This window comes from Cherax quadricarinatus, chromosome 18, assembly GCF_038502225.1.
Source record: "Cherax quadricarinatus isolate ZL_2023a chromosome 18, ASM3850222v1, whole genome shotgun sequence".
In the NCBI taxonomy this organism is placed as follows: Eukaryota; Metazoa; Arthropoda; class Malacostraca; order Decapoda; family Parastacidae; genus Cherax; species Cherax quadricarinatus.
In genome coordinates, this window is record NC_091309.1 from 3,647,467 (window position 1) to 3,659,503 (window position 12,037).

At 41.7% G+C, this 12,037-nt stretch overlaps 1 protein-coding gene across 1 annotated transcript in view; it reads right to left on the minus strand.

The window, feature by feature from the left end:
• The window catches only part of HDAC6 (histone deacetylase 6), a 151,873-nt gene that overhangs the window by 99,889 nt on the left and 39,947 nt on the right, over positions 1–12,037 (minus strand). The window lies entirely within an intron of this gene.

A 12,037-nucleotide genomic window follows, 5' to 3' on the forward strand; every position in this document is an offset into this window, starting at 1 on the left:
CCAGCAATATTAATCCGTTCATGAGAGCTCATCGTTAATCGGAATTATCGTTAGTCAAGTTAATTTTCCCCATAAGAAATAATGGAAATCAAATTAATCCGTGCAAGACACCCAAAAGTATTGAAAAAAAAAATTTTACCACATGAAATATTAATTTTAATACACACAAACTGAAGAAGACATGCACAGTTACATGACACTTACCTTTATTGAAGATCTGGTGATGATTGATGGGATGGGAGGAGGGGAGTGTGTTGATGGTGTTAGTGTTCAGGAGGGGAATCCCCTTCCATTAGGACTTGAGGTGGCAAGTCCTTTTTTGGGGTTACTTCCCTTCTTTTAATGCCACTAGGACCAGCTTGAGAGTCACTGGACCTCTGTCGCAAAACATATCTGTCCATAGAGGCCTGTACCTCCCGTTCCTTTAAGACATTCCTAAAGTGTTTCACAACATTGTCAGTGTCACAATTAAACACTTGTTCAGGTTTCAATTCTTCACTGTCTATGTACTCCTTGAATTCCTGCACATATTTTTCAGCTGCTTTTTGGTCCAAACTGGCAGCCTCACCATGCTTTATCACACTATGTATGCCACTACGATTCTTAAATCTCTCAAACCAACCTTTGCTGGCCTTAAATTCACTCACATCACCACTAGTTGCAGGCATTTTTCTAATTAGATCCTCATGCAGCTTCCTAGCCTTTTCACATATGATCGCTTGAGAGATGCTATCTCCTGCTATCTGTTTTTCGTTTATCCACACCAATAACAGTCTCTCAACATCTTCTATCACTTGCAATCTCAGTTTTGAAAACATAGTTGCACCTTTGGGGAGAACAGCTTCCTTGATTGCCGTTTTCTTGGCCACAACAGTAGCGATGGTTGATTGGGGTTTTGTGTACAACCTGGCCAGCTCGGAGACACGCACTCCACTTTCATACTTAGCAATGATCTCTCTCTTCATATCCATAGTAATTCTCACCCTTTTTGCTGTAGGGTTGGCACTAGAAGCTTTCTTGGGGCCCATGGTGACTTATTTTGAAGATTGAGACACTTATGCACCATATGGTGCATAAGTGTCTCAATCTTCAACTTGCCGGTTTTCAAAACCATTCATCATGACTTATTTTGCAGGTGCAATCACTAAAAAGGCTGTGATAATATGAAATGTTCTGACTGAATGCTTGGAAGCGACCGCGGTGGCTGGCTGGCTTGTAAACACTGGCCAGAAGTGGACGTGTCTCAGACGGAACGAATAGTGTTGGTCGAGTTTTTTAGAGCTAGTCGAGGCAAAATTTTTGCGTTAAAATGTATCGCTGGTTGGATTTATTGTTAATCGAAGCCATCGTTGGTCGAGGGTCCACTGTAACAGGTTTCCCTGAATCCCTTCACTAAATATTACCCTGTTCACACTCCAACAGCTCGTCAAGTCCCAAAAACCATTCGTCTCCATTCACTCCTAACACGCTTACACATGCATGCTGGAAGTCCAAGTCCCTCACACACAAAATCTCCTTTACCCCCTCCCTCCAATCTTTTCAAGGATGACCCCTACCCCGCCTTCCTTTCCCTACAGATTTATACGCTCTCCATGTCATTCTACTTTGATCCATTCTCTCTAAATGACCAAACCACCTCAACAAACCCTCTTCAGCCCTCTGACTAATAATTTTATTAACTCCACACCTTCTCCTAATTTCCACATTCTGAATTTTCTGCATAATATTTACACCACACACTGACCTTAGACAGGACATCTCCATTGCCTCCAAACGTGTTGGAGTGTTGGTACTACTATACTTTCATACATTTCCTTCTTTGCCTCCATAGATAACATTTTTTGCCTCCACATATACCTCAATGCACCGCTCACCTTTTTTTCCTTCATCAATTTTATGATTAACCTTACCCTTCATAAATCCATCCGCTGACACGTCAACTCCCAAATATCTGAAAACATTCACTTCTTCCATACTCCTCCTCCCCAATTTGATATCCAATTTTTCTTTATCTAAATCATTTGATACTCTCATCACCTTACTATTTTCTATGTTCACTTTCAACTTTCTACATTTACACACACTCCCAAATTCATCCACTAACTTTTGCAATTTTTCTTTAGAATCTCCCATAAGCACAGTATCATCAGCAAAAAGTAACTGTGTCACTTCCCATTTTGCATTTAATTCCCCATAATTTAATCCTACCCTCTCCCGAACACCCTAGCATTTACCTCTTTTACAACCCATCTATAAATATATTAAACAACCATGGCGACATTACACATCCCTGTCTAAGACCTACTTTTACCAGGAAGTAGTCTCCCTCTCTTCTACACACCTAACCTGAGCCTCACTATCCTCATAAAAACTCTTTACAGCATTTAATAACTTACCACCTATTCCATATACTTGAAACATCTCCCACACTGCTTCCCTATCTACTCTATCATATGCTTTTTCTAAATCCATAAATGCAATAAAAACTTCCCTACCTTTATCTAAATACTGCTCACATATATGCTTCAATGTAAACACTTGATCTACACATCCCCTACCCACTCTAAAACCTCTTTGCTCATCCGCAATTCTACATTCTGTCTTACCTCTAATTCTTTCAAAAATAACCCTACCGTACAATTTTCCTGGTATACTCAGTAAACTTATTCCTCTATAATTTTTACTATCTCTTTTGCCCCCCTTCCCTTTATATAAAGAGACTATACATGCTCTCTGCCAATCCCTAGGTACCTTCTCCTCTTTCATACATTTATTAAACAAAAATACCAACCACTCCAACACTATATCCCCCCCTGCTTTTAACATTTCTGTCATGATCCCATCAGTTCCAGCTGCTTTACCCCCTTTCATTCTACGTAATGCCTCATGCACCTCCCCCACACTCACATCCTGCTCTTCTTCACTCCTAAAAGATGGTACACCTCCCTGGCCAGTGCATGAAATTACCGCCTCCCTTTCTTCATCGACATTTAAAAGTTCCTCAAAATATACTCGCCATCTACCCAAAACCTCCATCTCCCCATCTACTAACTCCCCTACTCTGTTTTTAACTGACAAATCCATTTGTTCCCTAGGCTTTCTTGACTTGTTTAACTCACTCCAAAATTTTATCTTATTTTCATTAACATTTCTTGACAGTACCTGTCCCAATCTATCATCCGCTCTCCTTTTGCACTCTCTCACCACTCTCTTCACCTTTCTTTTGCTCTCCATATACTCTACTCTTCTTATAACACTTCTGCTTTGTAAATACTTCTCATAAGCTACCTTTTTCTCTTATCACATCCTTTACTTCATCATTTCACCAATCACACCTCTTTCCTCCTGCACCCACTCTCCTATAACCACAAAGTTCTGCCCCACATTCTAATACTGTATTTTTAAAACTATTCCAACCCTCTTCAACCCCCCCCCCTCACTACTCATACTTGCACCATCCCACCTTTCTGCCAATAGTTGCTTATATCTCACCTGAACTTCCTCCTCCCTTAGTTTATACACTTTCACCTCCCTCTTACTTGTTGTTGCCAATTTCCTCTTATCCAATCTACCTCTTACTCTAACTGTAGCTACAACTAGATAATGATCCGATATATCAGTTGCCCCTCTATAAACGTGTACATCCTGGAGCCTATCCATCAACCTTTTATCCACCAATACATAATCTAACAAACTACTTTCATTACATGCTACATCATACCTTGTATATTTATTTATCCTTTTTTTCATAAAATATGTATTACTTATTACCAAACCTCTTTCTACACATAGCTCAATTAAAGGCTCCCCATTTTCATTTACCCCTGGCACCCCAAATTTACCTACTACTCCCTCCACAACATTTTTACCCACTTTAGCATTGAGATCCCCAACCACAAGTACTCTCTCACTTGGTTCAAAACTCCCCACACACTGACTCAACATTCCCCAAAATCTCTCTCTCCTCTACACTTCTCTCTTCTCCAGGTGCATAAACACTTATTATAACCTACTTTTCACATCCAACTCTTATTTTACACCACATAATCCTTGAATTTATACATTTATATTCCCTCTTTTGTAGGTAGTAAGTTGGTAGACAGCAACCACCCAGGGAGGTACCACCATCCTGCCAAGTGTATGTAAAACTAAAGCCTGTAATTGTTTTACATGATGGTAGGATTGCTGGTGTCTTTTTTCTGTCTCATAAATATGCAAGATTTCAGGTACATCTTGCTACTTCTACTTACACTTAGGTCACACTACACATACATTTTTTTTTTTTTTATTATCACACCGGCCGATTCCCACCAAGGCAGGGTGGCCCGAAAAAGAAAAACTTTCACCATCAGTTTACCTGGAGAGAGTTCCGGGGGTCAACGCCCCCGCGGCCCGGTCTGTGACCAAGCCTCCTGGTGGATCAGAGCCTGATCAACCTGGCTGTTGCTGCTGGCTGCACGCAAACCAACGTACGAGCCACAGCCCGGCTGGTCAGGAACCGACTTTAGGTGCTTGTCCAGTGCCAGCTTGAAGACTGCCAGGGGTCTGTTGGTAATCCCCCTTATGTATGCTGGGAGGCAGTTGAACAGTCTCGGGCCCCTGACACTTACTGTATGGTCTCTTAACGTGCTAGTGACACCCCTGCTTTTCATTGGGGGGATGTTGCATCGTCTGCCAAGTCTTTTGCTTTCGTAGTGAGTGATTTTCGTGTGCAAGTTCGGTACTAGTCCCTCTAGGATTTTCCAGGTGTATATAATCATATATATCTCCCGCCTACGTTCCAGAGAATACAGTTTTAGGAACCTCAAGCACTCCCAGTAATTGAGGTGTTTTATCTCCGTTATGCGCGCCGTGAAGGTTCTCTGTACATTTTTTAGGTCAGCAATTTCACCTGCCTTGAAAGGTGCTGTTAGTGTGCAGCAATATTCCAGCCTAGATAGAACAAGTGACCTGAAGAGTGTCATCATGGGCTTGGCCTCCCTAGTTTTGAAGGTTCTCATTATCCATCCTGTCATTTTTCTAGCAGATGCGATTGATACAATGTTATGGTCCTTGAAGGTGAGATCCTCCGACATGATCACTCCCAGGTCTTTGACGTTGGTGTTTCGCTCTATTTTGTGGCCAGAATTTGTTTTGTACTCTGATGAAGATTTAATTTCCTCGTGTTTACCATATCTGAGTAATTGAAATTTCTCATCGTTGAACTTCATATTGTTTTCTGCAGCCCACTGAAAGATTCGGTTGATGTCCGCCTGGAGCCTTGCAGTGTCTGCAATGGAAGACACTGTCATGCAGATTCGGGTGCCATCTGCAAAGGAAGACACGGTGCTGTGGCTGACATCCTTGTCTATGTCGGATATGAGGATGAGGAACAAGATGGGAGCGAGTACTGTGCCTTGTGGAACAGAGCTTTTCACCGTAGCTGCCTCGGACTTTACTCTGTTGACGACTACTCTCTGTGTTCTATTAGTGAGGAAATTATAGATCCATCGACCGACTTTTCCTGTTATTCCTTTAGCACGCATTTTGTGCGCTATTACGCCATGGTCACACTGGTCGAAGGCTTTTGCAAAGTCTGTATATATTACATCTGCATTCTTTTTATCTTCTAGTGCATTTAGGACCTTGTCGTAGTGATCCAATAGTTGAGACAGACAGGAGCGACCTGTTCTAAACCCATGTTGCCCTGGGTTGTGTAACTGATGGGTTTCTAGATGGGTGGTGATCTTGCTTCTTAGGACCCTTTCAAAGATTTTATGATATGAGATGTTAGTGCTATCGGTCTGTAGTTCTTTGCTGTTGCTTTACCCCTTTGTGGAGTGGGGCTATGTCTGTTGTTTTTAGTAACTGTGGGACGACCCCCGTGTCCATGCTCCCTCTCCATAGGATGGAAAAGGCTCGTGATAGGGGCTTCTTGCAGTTCTTGATGAACACGGAGTTCCATTAGTCTGGCCCTGGGGCAGAGTGCATGGGCATGTCATTTATCGCCTGTTCGAAGTCATTTGGCGTCAGGATAACATCGGATAGGCTTGTGTTAACCAAATTTTGTGGCTCTCTCATAAAAAATTCATTTTGATCTTCGACTCTCAGTTTGGTTAGCGGCTTGCTAAAAACTGAGTCATATTGGGACTTGAGTAGCTCACTTATTTCCTTGCTGTCATCTGTGTAGGACCCATCTTGTTTAAGTAGGGGCCCAATACTGGACGTTGTTCTCGACTTTGATTTGGCATAGGAGAAGAAATACTTTGGGTTTCTTTCGATTTCATTTATGGCTTTTAGTTCTTCCCGCGATTCCTGACTCCTATAAGATTCCTTTAGCTTGAGTTCGATGCTTGCTATTTCTCTGACCAGTGTCTCCCTACGCATTTCAGATATATTGACCTCTTTTAGCCGCTCTGTTATTCTTTTCTGTCGCCTGTAAAGGGAGCGCCTGTCTCTTTCTATTTTACATCTACTCCTCCTTTTTCTTAGAGGAATAAGCCTTGTGCATACATCGAGTGCCACCAAGTTAATCTGTTCTAGGCATAAGTTGGGGTCTGTGTTGCTTAGTATATCTTCCCAGCTTATATCGGTTAGGACTTGGTTTACTTGGTCCCACTTTATGTTTTTGTTATTGAAGTTGAATTTGGTGAATGCTCCCTCGTGACTAGTCTCATTATGTCGGTCTGGGGCTCCACGCATACATGTCTGAACCTCAATTATGTTGTGATCTGAGTATATTGTTTTTGATATGGTGACATTTCTTATCAGATCATCATTATTAGTGAAGATGAGGTCTAGTGTATTCTCCAGTCTAGTAGGCTCTATTATTTGCTGGTTTAAATTGAATTTTGTGCAGAGATTTAAAAGCTCGTGTGAGTGTGAGTTTTCATCAGAGCTGCCTCCTGGTGTTATTACTGCAACAATATTATTTGCTATATTCCTCCATTTTAGGTGCCTTAAGTTGAAATCCCCCAGGAGCAAGATGTTGGGTGCAGGAGCTGGAAGATTTTCCAGACAGTGGTCAATTTTTAACAGCTGTTCCTGGAATTGCTGGGATGTTGCATCCGGAGGCTTGTAGACTACCACAATGACTAGGTTTTGGTTCTCGACCTTTACTGCTAAAACTTCCACTACATCATTTGAGGCATTTAGCACTTCTGTGCAAACAAGTGACTCTGCAATGTACAGGCCAACCCCCCCCCTTTTGCCTCTTCACTCTGTCACATCTGTATAGGTTGTAACTTGGGATCCATATTTCGTTGTCCAAGTGATCCTTTATGTGGGTCTCAGTGAAAGCTGCGAGCATTGCCTTTGCCTCTGCAAGCAGTCCACGGATGAAAGGTATTTTGTTGTTTGTTGCTGGCTTTAGACACTGTATATTTGCAAAGAAGAATGTCATCGGACTGGTGGTATTGTTGGTACTGGGGGGGGGGAATTTTTCCGGCATTAGTATCTGTATCTGTTGGTTTGGAGTGGAGGCCATCGACTGTGGTTCCACTCCAGGAATGACTGGATTTGGTGTACGATTTCTGCCATTTCCTGCCAGTTTTTTTTCCTTCCTGGCACTAAAAAACCTCTCCCTCTTGAGTGGCTGTGGCTACCCAGGTTTTCCCATGGCCTGGATGTTTTGTATCTTTTTGTACCCTTTAGATGGTGTGCCTGGCAATTTAAGTTATAGCACAGTCTTTCCTGTACTGAAGAGGTACACATTTCAGGGTGAAAAAGCTTACAGGAAGGGAGTTTGCATTTTCCTGTTCTAATATGGGCATGGCATTTTCTAGGGTGGTCATAGTTGCACGTCCCGTCTGTTTTTCCAGATTTCCCATGTCTGCAGATACCAAGTGCATAGTATGTGCACAGGCTTGGTTTCCGTTTGCCTTGGGTTTCTGTGACTATTTTCCCTGTTGGTGTATGTTTCCCTGTCTTATTCCTATCCTCCCTAGCACCAACAATGGAGCTCCCACCAGTTGTTTTTGGTAATATATCCTCACTATTGCTAGTGGAGTCCTCTTGTTTGCTATTTCCTGTGGTATTTCTAGTTTGCAATATTGGTTTTATCTTATCTTTGACTACACTTGTTTCCCCACTACGGCTCCTGTCCCCTATGAGGTCATTTATATGTATTCCTTCCTGCGTATAATTCCCGACTACCTGGACAAAATCTCCAGCTTCACCATTACTGTCTCCCAGGACAGCACCTCCAGCTTCACCATTACTGTCTCCCAGGACAGCACCTCCAGCTTCACCATTACTGTCTCCCAGGACAGCACCTCCAGCTTCACCATTACTGTCTCCCAGGACAGCACCTCCAGCTTCACCATTACTGTCTCCCAGGACAGCACTATCAGCCCCACATTTACTGACTACCAGGACATCACCTTCAGCCTTACAGTTTCTGACTACATGGCCAGTATCAAGGGCAGTACCATTCAGCCCAGACTTTTTATGTTCCCATCTGTTGTAGAAAGCTTCCAGGTTGTCTATGAAAGCAGTTTTGATGTTATCCTCTTTTAATACTCTTGTGATTTTAGTCCACAGATTTTCCTCATTTGGGCATACCCAAAAACACTTCCCTGTTTTAATACTGCTTGTAGCTAGTTCTTGGATATCTGCACAAGGGGCGTGACACCAATTTCCACGAAAATGACAATTTATCCATGTGGAAGCCCGTTTGTTTGATTGACTGCAGACTATACAGAGCTTCATAATGATTTGAATGGTTGATTTACTTTAATTCTACTAGCAACCTCTTGAATACTCTATTAATAACCTCCTTAAATGAAGCTCTAGCTATTTGTATTTCTATTTCTAACTGTACTTGTATATTGGACAGCTTACCATGTACGTTCCTGATTTATATTTATTGTTTGTGTTTGATAAGGGCACCTGCAACCCCATCCGTTTACAGTCTGCTTTATTGTCCAACGAATCTGTTTGAAACCAGTCAAGGGTTCGGACCATCAAGGGTTCGGACCAGTCGAGGGTTCGGACCAGTCGATCTGATCTGATCAGTGGGTCACTTATTTAAAACATACTAGTCGGTGATTTGGGCTAACACATGAAGGATCTACCTGAAATTATCTACCCGAGTAATATGTGATTTGATTGATACAAAAGTATAACTTGCGTTTTGAAGAGCCGGTGATTTCTGGCAGCTCCTACAATGACGAACGGTCGAGCCTCAACCCTTGTTTATCAACTGCTGTATCTAGCTTTTCTAGTTTTTTTTTCGTCTCCACCACAATAAATGCTATATTATCACTATAGTTGACTGGTGGAAATTTTGGAGGAAAGACGCCTTTTCTGTAGTAATAATGGCTTCTCGTTGTGTATATTGCGACCGCTGGTAACTACAGGTTATATGAAATTCACAGTATACGTCTGGTATTTCAAGAAAAAAGAAACTAATGAAAGTCACTCCACTCCACTAAGTACCATTATAATACTGGTTAGTTGCTACTACAACACTGTATTCTGCTATTCACTGGTATCACTAGATTATATGCGAGTACACTAGCAGACCAGGAAGATTATTAAAACAGCTGACCACTGTGGTAAGTTTCTGGTGACTTCTGGCACCTGCCTCTATAGGCTTATCACTTCATTTACAAATTCACCTGTTTTCAAATGACACTTTAGCCTTTATCATCTATATACTAGGGAGCCACTGTAGTATACACTATACACTACGTATACACAATGTTATCAGGGAGACTTTCTTTCCTCTATTATTATTATTTTGCACACGGAACACAGGCCTATGATTCCCCTCTGGCAGTAAACTCTGCTAGGTAGTGCACACTAATTCTCCTTTTTTGACTCAGTATATAATGTTTTCTGCCCAAGATTGGTTCCAGGCGCTAGAGGGATGTATCGTATAGGATTGATGGCACAAATTAAAGTTCTAGCACGTAAGAGCGACCGTGTAAACACGAGAAAACCCGGAGCACAACGAGGCACGCTGACACTCCCCACTGAAACTCTCCTACACCCTTCAGCTTTGTTTCACTTAAAGCCAGAACATCCAGCTTCTTCTCATTCATAACATCCACAATCATCTCTTTCTTATCATTTGCGCAACATCGACGCACATTCAAACATCCCACTTTGACGGTTGTCTTCTTTTGTCTTTTTAGTAAGCAATACGGGAAAAGGGGTTACTAGCCCATTGTTCCCAGCATTTTAGTCGACCTTTACAACACACATGGCCTACGGAGGAAAGATTCTCATTCTACTTCCCCATGGATATGATAGGAAAAGCACTAAGAACAAGAACTATTAAGATAAAATCAAAGAAAACTCAGATGAGTGTGTATACATAAACATGTACATGTATGTGCAGTGTGACCTAAGTGTAAGTAGAAGTAGCAAGACATACCTAAAATCTTGCATGTTTATGAGACAGAAAAAAGACACCAGCAATCCTACCATCATGTAAAAGAAATACAGGCTTCCTTTTACACTCACTTGGTAGGACAGTAGTACCTCCCTGAATGGCTGCTGTCTACCAACCTACTATCTATTATTATTAATGTACTCTGCAAGACATTGGAGGTACATCTGTAAACGTGAAAGTGTAGATATCTTAACTGGTAATTAATCTAAACAGAAAATACATCCCATAATTTATTTGTATATACTGAGCCTTCCATTTAATGGATCATCAGGGAAGAGCTGGTAGCCAGTGATTGAGTAGACAGAGATGAGATTATTTTGCTGTGCTTGTAACAATAACAGACGAATCTGTAGTCAACAGACTTTGCCAGATGCTGTTCAATCGACTGACCCAGAAGATTTTGTCCCACATTTCTCAAGTCCATTAAATCAAGATTATACTGTACTACACAAAAATCAAGCAAAACTCACCTGCTGAATATCTGAAGACCACTGTGTCTAGTAATTAAACATTAATGAGCATTAACCCTTTGTCGTGTTTGGCCGAAAAAATTCGGTATTGATTACGTGTTTTTGGCGCGTGTCATACTTCGCGCCCCGCGCGGCCAGCTTCCCGTTCTTTAGTTCCAACCAATCACAAGCCTTCCCTGAGTCTCTTCAGCTAAGTACAGTTCGCTTCTGCCGCCTTCCCATTGGTTGAGAGATCAAAATATAAACACTGGCGGCTTGGCTTCGAACACACACGCATTTTTCCCTCCACCATTACTAATCTACTCTTGGATTATACATTCTACAATGTCGGTAAGTACTGATTGTTGTGTTTAGTGCTTACATGAATAGTTTAGGCATATTTTGATATATACCTAAAGTCCGTGTGAAGCATAATATGAGTGTAGCATGCAGTTGAAAAAAGTGCAAGCATTTTAGTCCGAATTATTTCGGTATTGCCCGAGTTTCCGGGAATGTCCAATTATAGTCAAATAAATATTTATACAAAATTTTCAATTGCATATATGAACTCTGTAGTGGTCTGGATTTATACAGGAGGTTTCTATTGTCCTTCCAGTTCCATGAGAGGCTGTTTTATGGGGAGCAGTCGACCAGCAGGTCGAGGTATATCTGCGTTTCTGAAGACAGTGACTCGGAACCAGAGGTAGACGAACCAGAATTGCTGGATAGTGGTGATGAATACTTGCCACCGCATGCACAGGATGCAGAGATGTCAAGTGATGATGAGGAGGAGGAAGAAAGGAAACAAAGGCCAGCCAAAAAGCAATGAGGAAAAAGAAAAATTTTAGGATTGAGGAATACCCGGATGAGGAAGAGATCCATGAGAATATTGCTCTTCAAGTTTCATCTCAGTGGACCGTAGATGACATTGAAAATGATCCTTTGCCGGCATATGAACATGAAAAGCCTCTTGCAATTAGGTCTCCATATGAGTATTTTCGTATGTTCGTTACTCCAGCCATGATAGATAACATAGCATATCAAACAAATTTGTATACAAGGCAACAAGACGTAAATAATACTTTTTCAACAGATTCTGAAGAGATCATGAGGTTCATAGGTATTTTGTTGTTCATGGGTATTGCTCCACTACCATCCCTCGAAGACTATTGGAAAGCTGCTTTTAGGAGCCCACAGGTTGCAGATAGCA